The sequence below is a fragment of the Oreochromis aureus genome, linkage group 19, assembly GCF_013358895.1.
Source record: "Oreochromis aureus strain Israel breed Guangdong linkage group 19, ZZ_aureus, whole genome shotgun sequence".
NCBI lineage: Eukaryota > Metazoa > Chordata > Actinopteri > Cichliformes > Cichlidae > Oreochromis > Oreochromis aureus.
This window is the reverse complement of record NC_052960.1, coordinates 28,022,196-28,034,320: the sequence shown is the minus strand read 5'-3', so window position 1 is coordinate 28,034,320 and position 12,125 is coordinate 28,022,196.

Sequence of the window (12,125 nt, the reverse complement as noted above, 5' to 3'; positions counted from 1 at the left end):
CAGGCTGATCAGAAGGGCCAGCTCTGTTCTAGGATGCCCTCTGGACCCAGTGGAGGTGGTGAGTGAGAGGAGAATGGTGGCTAAGCTGTCATCCATGTTGGAAAACATCTCCCACCCTATGCAGGAGACTCTGACAACACTAAGCAGCTCCTTCAGTGGCAGGCTGCGGCACCCACGATGCGGGACGGAGAGATTTTGCAGGTCTCTCCTCCCTACTGCTGTCAGACTCTACAACAAAGACTTCAACTGATCAAACACACACATCCACACATGTGCAACAGCAATAAAACTAAGTGCAATACTCTTTTCTGGCATCATTGTATTATACTCAATTGTATATAGCATTTGTATTCTATTTTATTCTATTGTATATAGTATTTTTGTGCTGTCCTCGCCCTGAGTTTCTTAGTTTTACATCTTTTGGGTCTGAAGTCGTCCTCTAAGCTTTCGACAGAGAACACACTTGTAAATAACAGATGAGACAAGCCGTTTACTGCCAATAATCTAATAAGACGGACGGCTATATGATGAGCATTTGGGATAATGAGTGGATGTTGCTCATCTTTTGTTAGGTTAGCAGGTGTTAATCATCCTCCTATTCTGAGGAGCCCATCTTTATCAATAACTGGATTTAACCTTTGAAGACAGCTTTGTTTTGGAAGTGGCTGATTTTCTTTTATGCATCTGTACTCTTCCTTGAACGTTTGTACTGTGCGAATGATAAACCTTGCTGCTTTAGACACTTCATCTGCGGCGTTAGTTTCACTGAAACACTTCCAGCCTTTACCTTTTGTGTTTGTTTTCTTGAATGATGCTGCCACAAGTTTTAGTGATGTAATAGTGTGACACAATCTCATCCAATGAGAGAATCTTTCAAAACAACATGGCTCTAGCTGTGTTACTGAGGCTTTTGGTAACAAAACTTGTTATATCAGGATCGATCAGTGTGAAAATATCACAGTGAGACTTCTCTATGTCGTGTCGTGTCAAAAAGGAAGGACCACTAAACCAGTTCGTGGAAGCCAATGCAGAAGCTGCAATCGGTCTAGTGGCCGTGTCTGCTGGATTGTCACTAGTGGGTATGTAAAACCACTGTGCTGGATGTGTAGTCTTTCTGATTCTAATCACTTGGTTAGCCACGTAAGTGTAGAACCTCTTTGTGTTGTTGTGTGTAACCAAGAACGATTTTACTGTCTGTGAAAAATCTGACAGTGTCTACTTCAATGTCAATCTCATCTCTAATGAGTTCGTACATCTCTACAGCTAACACTGCTGCACATAACTCCAATCTAGGAACAGTGTGAGCGGGTCTTGGGGCTAATTTGGACTTGCTAATGATGAAACCTGTGTGCCACAATTCACGGAGAAGAGCTTTTCCCTGCATTGTGATGGGTGACACGAAACCCAGCGGGTCATTTAGACTGTTAACAGTGGCCAAGACACCTCTCCTGGTGAACGGCTTCTGCTCAGTGGTGACATGAAAGGCAAAACAGTCATTTTTAAGATTCCACAGTACCCATAAGCTTCTTTGCAGGGGTATGTTGTCCAGCTCTAAATCCAAGTCTTTTTGATCCTTGGCTCTCTCGGCAGCAGGAAACGCTTCCACTACTTTGTGGTCATTAGAGGCTATTTTATGTAGCCTTAAGTTTGACTGTGCCAGCATCTTTTGAGCGCTTGTGAGTGTCTCAACAGCTTCTTCCACTGTTGCTGTGGATGCGAGACCATCATCAACATAAAAATGTCTCATTACAAACTGCTTTGCATCATGCCCATGCTCTTCTTCTCCCTCAACTGCAGCACGCCTCATACAATAAACACAGCCACAGCTGCGGAAGGGCTATTCCCAAAAACATGAACCCTCATTCTATAGTCACAAATACCTTTGTCGGGATCATTATCTTCATACCAAAGGAATCTCAGATAATCCCTATGATCCTCTCTCACTTCAAAACAATAAAACATTTGTTGCACACCAGCTGAAAATGCTACAGGCTCTTTCCTAAAACGCACAAGGACACCCAGTAGTGGGTTATTTAGGTCGGGTCCACTTAATAAGACTTTGTTAAGGGACGGTCCTTCAAATTCTGCACTTGAGTGAAAGACTACTCTCAGCTGATTAGGTTTTTGTGGGTGGTACACACCGAAGGATGGTAAGTACCAGTGTTCTTTGTTTGAGTCCAAAGGTGGAGCGACTTCTGCATGGTCATTGTCCAGCATGTTTTGAATGAATTCGATACATTGTCTTTTCATTTCAGGGTTCCGGTCCAGTGTCTTTCTGAGAGATTGGAGGCACTTGAATGCTTGCTCTCTGTTACTTGGAAGCTCTGGTCTTGGAGAGCGGAATGGCAAAGGCGCCACCCAGCTGTTACATTCGTTTTGATACACCTCCATAATGTCAATGAAGTCTTTGTCCTCTACTGACAGTGCTGGTTTGTCATCATCTTTTGTCAAAAACAGTTTCTCCCAGTTGATTGGTGTTTGTGTTTCCCCTGTCCTTTTTGGGGTTAGGTGTGGTGTTTAACCGGTCTTTGATTTGAAACATGTTAGGATAGGGGTCGGCAACCCGCGGCTCCGGAGCTGCATGCGGCTCTTTAGTCCTTATTTTGCGGCTCCGGGTGGTTTGGTAAAATAGAAGAAGTATTTAGCTGAAGTGCATTTTATTTGTGTTTAGTTCTTTTTTTTAACTTGTAGTTCTAAATTGGAAGATTATTGTGATTTTGAAATATGAAAATAAAATTATATCTTATTATTTTTTTCATCGCTCAAAATAAGCATCACACTCGCGGAAGCCAGTGTACCCGCCGAAATGCCGTGCATTTATTGAGACTCTCAACCCCAGATAGGCCAATTATGGATCTTCGGATCCACATTATGTCGGCAGCTGTTCTCCACCGTGAACTATGTTAAAAACAAAACCGCTCACGCCTCACAGATGACAGCTTACAGTCCTGCGTAAAGATGAAAGCCCCGATTTGCAGACGCTGTGTGCAGAGGTTTGGGACCAGAAGTCTCATATCACGGCAGACCCGACGATGTTTGCATGGACATGCTTTTCAGCATCTCTTTATTGACCACTTTTCACACACAGTTGCTGTACGCATAAAGCCGGCTGTAGCTTTTCAGCTCACAGCCCGACAACACAACAGCAGAGAGAGCACAGGCTTTAAGGCGGCGAGGCGCGATTGCGGGTGCCACTCAGGTGCTTCCGACTCCCATGCAGCGGCACTGCAGACCACGCCCCACCACACACATTAACAAGGTAAAATAGATATTTAGGCAGAATTTTGCAGATATTTATTTATTTATTTTTTAGCGGCATAGTGCTTTTTTTCCAATTACTTTTTAAAAGTCAGGTCAAGGCTCCAAAAGCCCAAAGGTGATATAAGGGTGGCGGCTCACAACAGTTTTTGTTTGCTACATGGATCATTTTAGTTCAGCTGGGTGTCTTTCCTTTTGTTATATTTCTTTAAGAGTTCAAAATGTGTTAATTACATAAATAAAATGTAATTTTCTCTGTAGCACTTCATGGATTACATAAGCAGCACACCTTAGTTGCTCTGTAGATTCTTTTAAAAAGCAGTTAAAAACCTTTCTGTTCAAACAAGCCTTTTGTTGATCTATGTATTTTATATTCTTTACATTATTTACATTTGATCTTTTACATTGTGTATAATGTCTATTGATTGTATTGTTTATTTTAATATTTGTGTACAGCGCTTTGTGACTGCCTGTCTGTGAAAAGCGCTTAATAAATAAACTTTATTTACTTACTTTACAAAGCACAAAAAACAATATGCGGATAGGTGTATTGTGTGGCCCATTGATTCTCTCTCTGACTTTGTGTACCTGTATAATGTCTCTTCCCAAAAGCAACAGAATAGGTACTTGTTCTTCTACAGGATGTACTTTTTCAGCTATCTTCTGTAAGTGTGGGAACTTCATGGCAACTTATGGAGAGGGAATCTCTCTCCTATCGTCTGGAATCATGTCACATTCAATCAGGTTTGGGAGTGGGAGCTTTACTTTACCATCCATTGCCTCGATCATGAAGTTTACTGCTGTTCTGCTGACATTATCTGACAGTCCTGAGCATGTTCTGAGCTTGTAAGTCTCTGAACGTGTCTTAATATTAAAGAGCTCAAAAAACTGAGACTTAGCTAGTGACTTGTTACTTTGTTCATCAAGCACTGCATACACCTTTCTAGCCTGTTCTCTTTTGCCTTCTGGATAGACTAACACAGGACTTATTTTTTAGCATGAATGTGGGCTATCTGCATCACCACAGACTTCTGTGCATTTAGAAACAACTGAGGCATTTGCACTATCCTGTGTCTCCCCGCCATCATCTTTATCCGCTTCAGAGCTCTCAGCTGGAGCAGGGGGTGGACCTGGATGTAGCACTGCTAAATGCCTGTCGCTACCACAGTCCATGCATTTTATTTGAGCCCTGCAGTCCCTTGCTAGATGTTGAGTAGAGCCACAGCATTTAAAACAGATTCTGTTCTCTTTTAAAAATGACTTGCGCTCATCTATGGGCTTTGCTCTAAACCTCTTGCCCTTTTTAAGAGGGTGAGGCTTCTTATGTATTGGGCATACTTTGTCAGGGCTTTCTATTGGCTTGCTGTAACTATTTTGAGGTGAACTAGTGTTTGTAGGAATGTCCGTTTTGTGTACACTAATCACTTGCCTGTTACTGCCTCTGAAGCTTTTCTCCTTCTTGAAGCTTGTGTTGGCAGGAGCTGTGATGACAAAGCTTGGGTTGTTTCTTATTTTGGCTTGCTGTTTTACAAACTTTGAAAAGACACTGAAAGGGGGGAAAGCAACTTTATGTTCTTCTTTGTACTTTGCTCCCGTTGCAATCCATTTTTCCTGCAGCCCATAGGGTAACTTTTCCACAATGGGGTTGACTCCGCGAGCTGTGTCCAAATATGAGAGGCCTGGTAGGTATCCTCCATCTTTTGCACATTCTATTTCCTACAGAACGTCACCCAGCTCTCTTAACTTTGTGTTGTCTCTGTTGTTTAGTTTAGGAAAATGTTCAATCTTTTTTAACAGTGCATTTTCTACCACTTCTGGAGATCCATAACATTCCTCGAGTCTTTGCCACACAAGGTTGAGAGCTGCAGCTGGATTAAAGACATGGACTGATTGGATTCTTTTGGCCTGCTGACCAGACTCAACTCCAAGCCATTTGACCATTAAACCTAGCTCCTCTTGAGCTGTAACATGCAAGTCTTTAATAGCACTTTGAAATGACGCTTTCCACGCCCAGTAGTTTTCTGGGTGGTCATCAAACTGCAAAAGTCCAGTACTTAACATTTCCCTCCATGTCAGGTACCTTGTAATATCCTGGACACCCTGTGTCTCTGTTGATGTTTGAAGGGTGTTGAACGGAAAAGGTTTGGGGGAACCCAGTCTCTCTCGCTGTTGTGTTTGGAATGTAGATGGCCTCAGCCAGCAGCACAGGCCCTGGTGTAATGTAAATAGACTCAGCCAGCAACACTGGCAATGGTGTGTTAAAGACCGCCTCAGTCAGCAGCACAGGCCCTGCTGTGCTGAAAGTGGCTTCAGCCAGCAGCACAGGCCCCTGTGTGGTGAACACGGCCTCAGCTAGGAGCACAGACCCTGGTGTAATGGTGATGGCCTCAGCGGGCAACACAGGCACTGGTGTGCTGAAGATGGCCTCAGTCAGCAGCACAGGCCCTTGGTCTAATGTGAATAGACTCAGCCAGCAACACTGGCAATGGTGTGTTAAAGACCGCCTCAGTCAGCAGCACAGGCCCTGCTGTGCTGAAAGTGGCTTCAGCCAGCAGCACAGGCCCCTGTGTGGTGAAGACGGCCTCAGCTAGGAGCACAGACCCTGGTGTAATGTTGATGGCCTCAGCGGACAAAACAGACGCTGGTATAATGTAGTTGGACTCAGTCAGCAGTACAGGCCCAGGTGTAATGTAGTTGGCCTCAGCCAGCAGTACTGGCAAGAGTGTGGTGAAGATGGCCTCAGACAGAGACAGAGGCCCTGGTGTGGTGAATATGTCCTCAGCAGGCAGCAAAGACCCTCATGTAATGCAGATGGCGTCAGAAAGTGGCACAGGTGCTGGTATGCTGTAAATGGACTCAGCAAGCATCACGGGCCCTTGGTGTAATCTTGTGGGCCTCAGCCAGTAGCAGAGGCCCTGGTGTAATGTAGAAGGCCTCAGCCATCAGAACAGGCCCTGGTGTAATGTAGATGGCCTTAGCCAACAGCAAAGCCCATGGTGTAAGGTAGATGGCCTCAGCCATCAGAAATGCCACTGGTGTGGTGAAGATGGCCTTAGACAGCAGAACAATTCCTGGTTTAATGTAGATGGCCTCAGACAGCAGCACAGGCCCTGGTGTAATGTAGATGGCCTAAGAGAGCAGCAAAGGCCCTCGTGTGGTGAAGATGGCCTCAGCCAGCAGCTCAGGTCTTGGTGTAATGTAGATAGCCTCAGAAAGCGACACAGGCTCTGGTGTGCTGTAGATGGCCTCAGCCAGCAGAACAGGCCCTGTTGTGCTGTAGATGGTCTCACCCAGCAGCACAGGACCTTGTGTTGTGACGATGACCTCAGCCAGCTCAGGCTCTGGTGTAATGTAGATGGCCTCAGCCAGCGGCACATGCCCTGCTGTGCTGTAGATTGCCTCAGCCAGCACCACAGGTCCTGCTGTAATGTAGATGGCCTCAGCCATCAGAACAGGCCCTGGTGTAATGTAGATGGCAGTAACCAACAGTAAAGGCCCTCGTGTATGGTAGATGGCCTCAGTTATCAGAAATGCCACTGGTGTGGTGAAGATGGCCTCATCCAGCAGCAAAGGCCCTCGTGTTAAGACAATGGCCTCAGCCAGCAACACAATCCCTGGTTTAATGTAGATGGCCTCAGACAGCAGCACAGGCCCTGGTGTGCTGTAGATGGCCTCAGCCACTAGCACAGGCCCTGGTGTGCTGTAGATGGCCTCAGCCACTAGCACAGGCCTTGGTGTGTTGTAGATGGCCTCAACCAACAGCACAGGCCCTGGTATGCTGTAGATGGTCTCTAATAACAGCAGCTCAGGCCCTGGTGTAATGCAGATGGCCTCAGCCAACAACACAGGCCCTGGTGTATTGTAGATGGCCTCAGCCAGAAGCACAGGTCCCGATGTGCTGTTGATGGTCTCAGTCATCAGGACAGGCCCTGGTGCCATGTAGATGGTCACAGCCAACAACACAGGGACTGTTGTGCTGTAGATGGCCTTAGCCAGCAGCATAGGCCCTGGTGTAATGTAGATGGTCTCATTCATCAGCACACGCCCTGGTTTAATGTAGATGGCCTTTGCCAGCAGTATAGGCCCTTGTGTGATGTAGATGGCCTCAGGCAATTGCACAGGCCCTGGGGTGCTGTAGATGGCAATTGGTAAATGGCCTGTATTTATATAGCGCTTTAATAGTCCCTAAGGACCCCAAAGCGCTTTACATATCCAGTCATCCACCCATTAACATACACATTCACACACTGGTGATGGCAAGCTACATTGTAGCCACAGCCACCCTGGGGCGCACTGACAGAGGCGAGGCTGCCGGACACTGGCGACAACGGGCACTCTGACCACCACCAGTAGGCAACGGGTGAAGTGTCTTGCCCAAGGACACAACGACCGAGACTGTCCAATCCGGGGCTCGAACCGGCAACGTTCCAACTACAAGACGAACTCCCAACTCTTGATCGCACGATGGCTTCAGTCAGCAGAACAGGCACTGGTATAATGTTGATGGCCTCAGCCAACATTTCAGGCCCTGGTGTACTGTAGATGGCCTGAGCCAGCAGCATAGGCCCTGGTGTAATGTTGATAGTCTCAGTCATCAGCACAGGCCCTGGTGTGCTGTAGATGGCCTCAGCCAGTAGCACAGGCCCTGGTGTAATGTAGATAACCTCAGCCAGCAGCACAGGTCCTGGGGTGCTGTAGGTGGCCTCAGCCAGTAGCACAGGCCCTGGTGTAATGTAGATGTCCTCAGCCAAAGACAAAGTTGCTGGCGTATTGTAGATTGTCTCAGCCAGCAGCAGAGGCAATGGTGTAATGTTGATGGCCTCTGGCAAAACCAGAGGCCCTGGTCTGCTGTAGATGCCCACAAGAAGCAGCACAGGCCCTGGTTTAATGTTGATAGTCTCAGTCATCAGCACAGGCCCTGGTGTAATGTAGATGGCTTCCGACAACAGCACAGGCCCTGGTCTGCTGTAGATGCCCACAGCAAGCAGCACAGGCCCTGGTGTAATGTAGATGGCCTCAGCCAGCAGCACAGGCCCTGGGGTGCTGCAGATGGCTTCAGCCAGCAGAACTGGCCCTTGTGTTATGTTGATGGCCTCAGCAAAAAGCACAGGCCTTGGTGTAATGTAAATGGCTTCAGCCAGCTGCACAGTCCCTGGTGTATTGTAGATGGCCTGAGGCTGCAGCACAGGCCCTGTTTTAATGTTGATGGCCTCAGCCAGCAGCACAGCCCCTGGTGTAATGTTGATGGCCTCAGCGAGCAAAACAGGTCCCCTGTGTAAAGTAAATGGCCTGAGGGAGCAGCACAGGGCCCTGTTGTAATTTGGATGGCTTCAGCCAGTAGCACAGGCCCTGGTCTGCTCTAGATGGCCTCAGCCAGAAACACAGGTCCTGGCGTACTGTAGACGGCCTGAGACTGCAGCACAGGCCCTGATGTAATGGCGATGGCCTCAGCCAGCAGTAGAGGCAATGGTGTAATGTTGATAGCCTCTGGCAACACCCCAGGCCCTGGTCTGCTGTAGATGGCCTCAGCCCACAGCCCAGGCCGTCGTCTGCTGTATATGGCCTCAGCCAGCAGCAGAGGCCCTGGTGTAATGTAGATCTCCTCAGGCAACTGCACAGGCCCTGGGGTGCTTTAGATGGCTTCAGCCAGCAGCACAGGCCCTGGTGTGCTGAAGAGGGCCTCAGCCAGCAGCACAGGCCCTGTTGTAATGTAGATGGCCTCAGCCAGAAGCACAAACCCTGGTGTGCTGTTGATGGCCTTAGCCAGTAGCACGGGCCCTGGTGTAATGCATATGGCCTCAGCCAGCGACACAGGCCCTGGTGTAATGGTGATGGTCTAAGGCAACTTCACAGACCCTGAGGTGGTGTAGATGTCTTCAGCCAACACCTCAGGCCCTGGTGAAATGGTGATGGCCTCAGCCAACTACACAGGCCCTGGGGTGCTGTAGATGGCTTCAGCCAGCAGCACATGCTCAGGTGTAATGGTGATGTCCTCAGCCAACAGCCCACGACCTTGTGTGTTGTAGAGGGCCTAAGCCAGGAGCGCAGGTCCTGGTGTAATGTAAATGGCTTCAGTCAACTGCACAGGCCCTGCGGTGATCTCGATGGTCTCATCCAGCAAAAAAGGCTCTGGTGTGCTGTAAATGGCTTCTACCAACTACAGCACTGGTCTTCGTGTAATGTAGGTTACCTCAGCCAGCAGCACAGGCCCTGATGTGCTGTAGATGGCTTCAGCCAGCAGCACAGGCCCTGTTGTAATGTAGATGGCCTCAACTAGAAGCACAAACCCTGGTGTGCTGTTGTTGGCCTTACCCAGTAGCACAGGCCCTCATGTAATGTATATGGCCTTAGGCAAGTGCACAGGCCCTGGGGTGCTGTAGATGGCTTCAACCAGCAGCACAGGCCCTGGTGTAATGGTGATGGCCTCAGCCAACAGCACATGCCCTGGTGTGTTGTAGATGGCCTGAGCCAGCATCACACTCCCTGTTGTAATCTTGAGGCTTCAACTTGCAGCACAGGCCCTGGTGTAATGCAGATGGCCTAAGCCAACCGCACATGCCCTGGGGTGCTTTAGAAAGCTTCAGCCAGCGTCACAGGCCCTGTTGTAACGTAGATGGCCTCAGCCAGAAGCACAATCCCTGGTGTGCTGTTGTTGGCCTTACCCAGTAGCACAGGCCCTGCTGTAATGTAGATGGCCTCAGCAAACTGCACAGGCCCTCGTGTGCTGTATATGGCCTGAGCCTGCAGCACACTCCCTGTTGTAATGTTGAAGGCCTCAGCTAGCAGCAAAGGCCCTGTTGTAATATTTATGGCCTCAACCAACAGTTCAGGCCCTGGTGTACTGTAGATGGCCTCAGCCAGCAGCACCAGAGGCCCTGGTGTAATGTAGATGGCCTCAGGCAACAGCACAGGCCCTGGTGTGTTGTAGAGGGAGTCAGCAAGGAGCACATGCCCTGGTGTAATGTAGATGGCCTCAGCCAGCAGCAGAGGCCCTGGTGTAATGGTGATGGCCTCAGCCAGCGACACAGACCCTGGTGTAATGTAGACAGCCTCAGCTAGCAGCACAGGCCCTTTTGTAATGGTGATGGCCTCAGCCAGCAGCCCAGGCTGTCGTCTGCTGTATATGTCCTCAGCCAGCAGTACAGGCCCTGGTGTAATGTAAATGGCCTCAGGCAACTGCAGTGGCCCTGGGGTCCTGAAGATGGTTTCAGCCAGCAGCAGAGGCCCTGGTGTAATGGTGATGGCCTCAGCCAACAGCACAGGCCCTGGTGTGTTGTAGATGGCCTGAGCCAGCAGCACACTCAATGTTGTAATCTTGAGGCTTCAACTTGCAGCACAGGCCCTGGTTTAATCCAGATGGCCTAAGCCAACTGCACAGGCCCTCGGGTGCTGTAGATGGCTTCAGCCAGCAGCACAGGCCCTGTTGTAATGTAGATGGCCTCAGCCAGAAACACAACCCCTGGTGTGCTAATGATGGCCTTAGCCAGTAGCACAACCCCTGGTGTAATGCAGATGGCCTCAGCCAACAGCAAAGGCCCTTGTGTGCTGTATATGGCCTGTGCCTGTGCAACACTCCCTGTTGTAATGTTGAAGGCCTCAGCTAGCAGCACATGCCCTGTTGTAATACTTATGGCCTCACCATACAGCCCAGGCCCTGGTGTGCTGTAGACGGCCTCAGCCAGCAACACAGGCCCTGGTGTAATGTAGATGGCCTCAGCCAAAAGCACAGGCCCAGATGTGCTGTAGATGGCCTCAGCCAAAAGCACACGCCCTGTTTTAATGTTCAAGGCCTCAGCTAGCAGCACAGGCCCTGTTCTAATATTGATGGCCACAGCCAGCAGCACAGGCCTTTGTGTACTGTAGATGGCCTCAGCCAGCAGCATAGGTTGTGGTGAAATGTTGATAGTCTCAGTCATCAGCACAGGCCCTGGTGTGCTGTAGATTGCCTCAGCAAGTAGCACAGGCCCTGGTGTAATGTAGATGGCCTCAGCCAGCAACACAGGCCCTGGTGTGCTGTAGTTGCCCTCAGCCAGCAGCACAGGCCCTGGGTTCTGTAGATGGCCTCAGCCAGCAGAACTGGCCCTTGTGTAATGTAGATGGCCTCAGCGAGAAGCACAGGCCCTGGTGTAATGTAGATGGTCTCAGCGAGAAGCACAGTTCTTGTTTTACTGTACATGGTCTTAGGCTGCAGCACAGGCCCTGTTGTAATATAGATGGCCTCAGCCAGCAGCACAGGCCTTGGACTAATGTTGATGGCCACAGCCAACAGCACTGGTCCTGGTGTAATGTAGATGGCCTCAGCGAGCAATACAGGCCCTGGTGTGCTGTACATGGCTTCTACCAACTGCAGCACAGGTATTGGTGTAATATAGATTGCTTCAGCCAACAGCACTAGTGCTTGTGTTGTGAAGATGGCGTCAGCCAGCAGCAACAGCCCTAGTTTAATGTAGACGGCCTCAGCCAACAGCCCAGGCCCTGTTGTGCTGTAGATGGCTTCAGCCAGCAGCACAGGCCCTGGTGTAATGTAGATGGACTGAGCCAGCAACACAGGCCCTGGTGTGCTGTAGATGGCCTCAGCCGGTAGCACAGGCCCTGGTGTAATGTAGATGCCCTGAGGCTGCAGCACCGGCCCTGGTGCAATGATGATGGCCTCAGCCAGCAGCACAGGCCCTGGTGTAATGTAGATGGCCTCAGGCAACTGCACGGGCCCTGCTGTGCTGTAGATTTCTTCAGCCAGCTGCACAGGCACTGGTTTAATGGTGATGGCCTCAGCCAGCACCAAAGTTCCTGCTGTAATGTTGATGGCATCAGCCTTCAGCAGAGGCAAAGGTGTAATATTGATAGCCTCCGGCAACACCCCAGGCCCT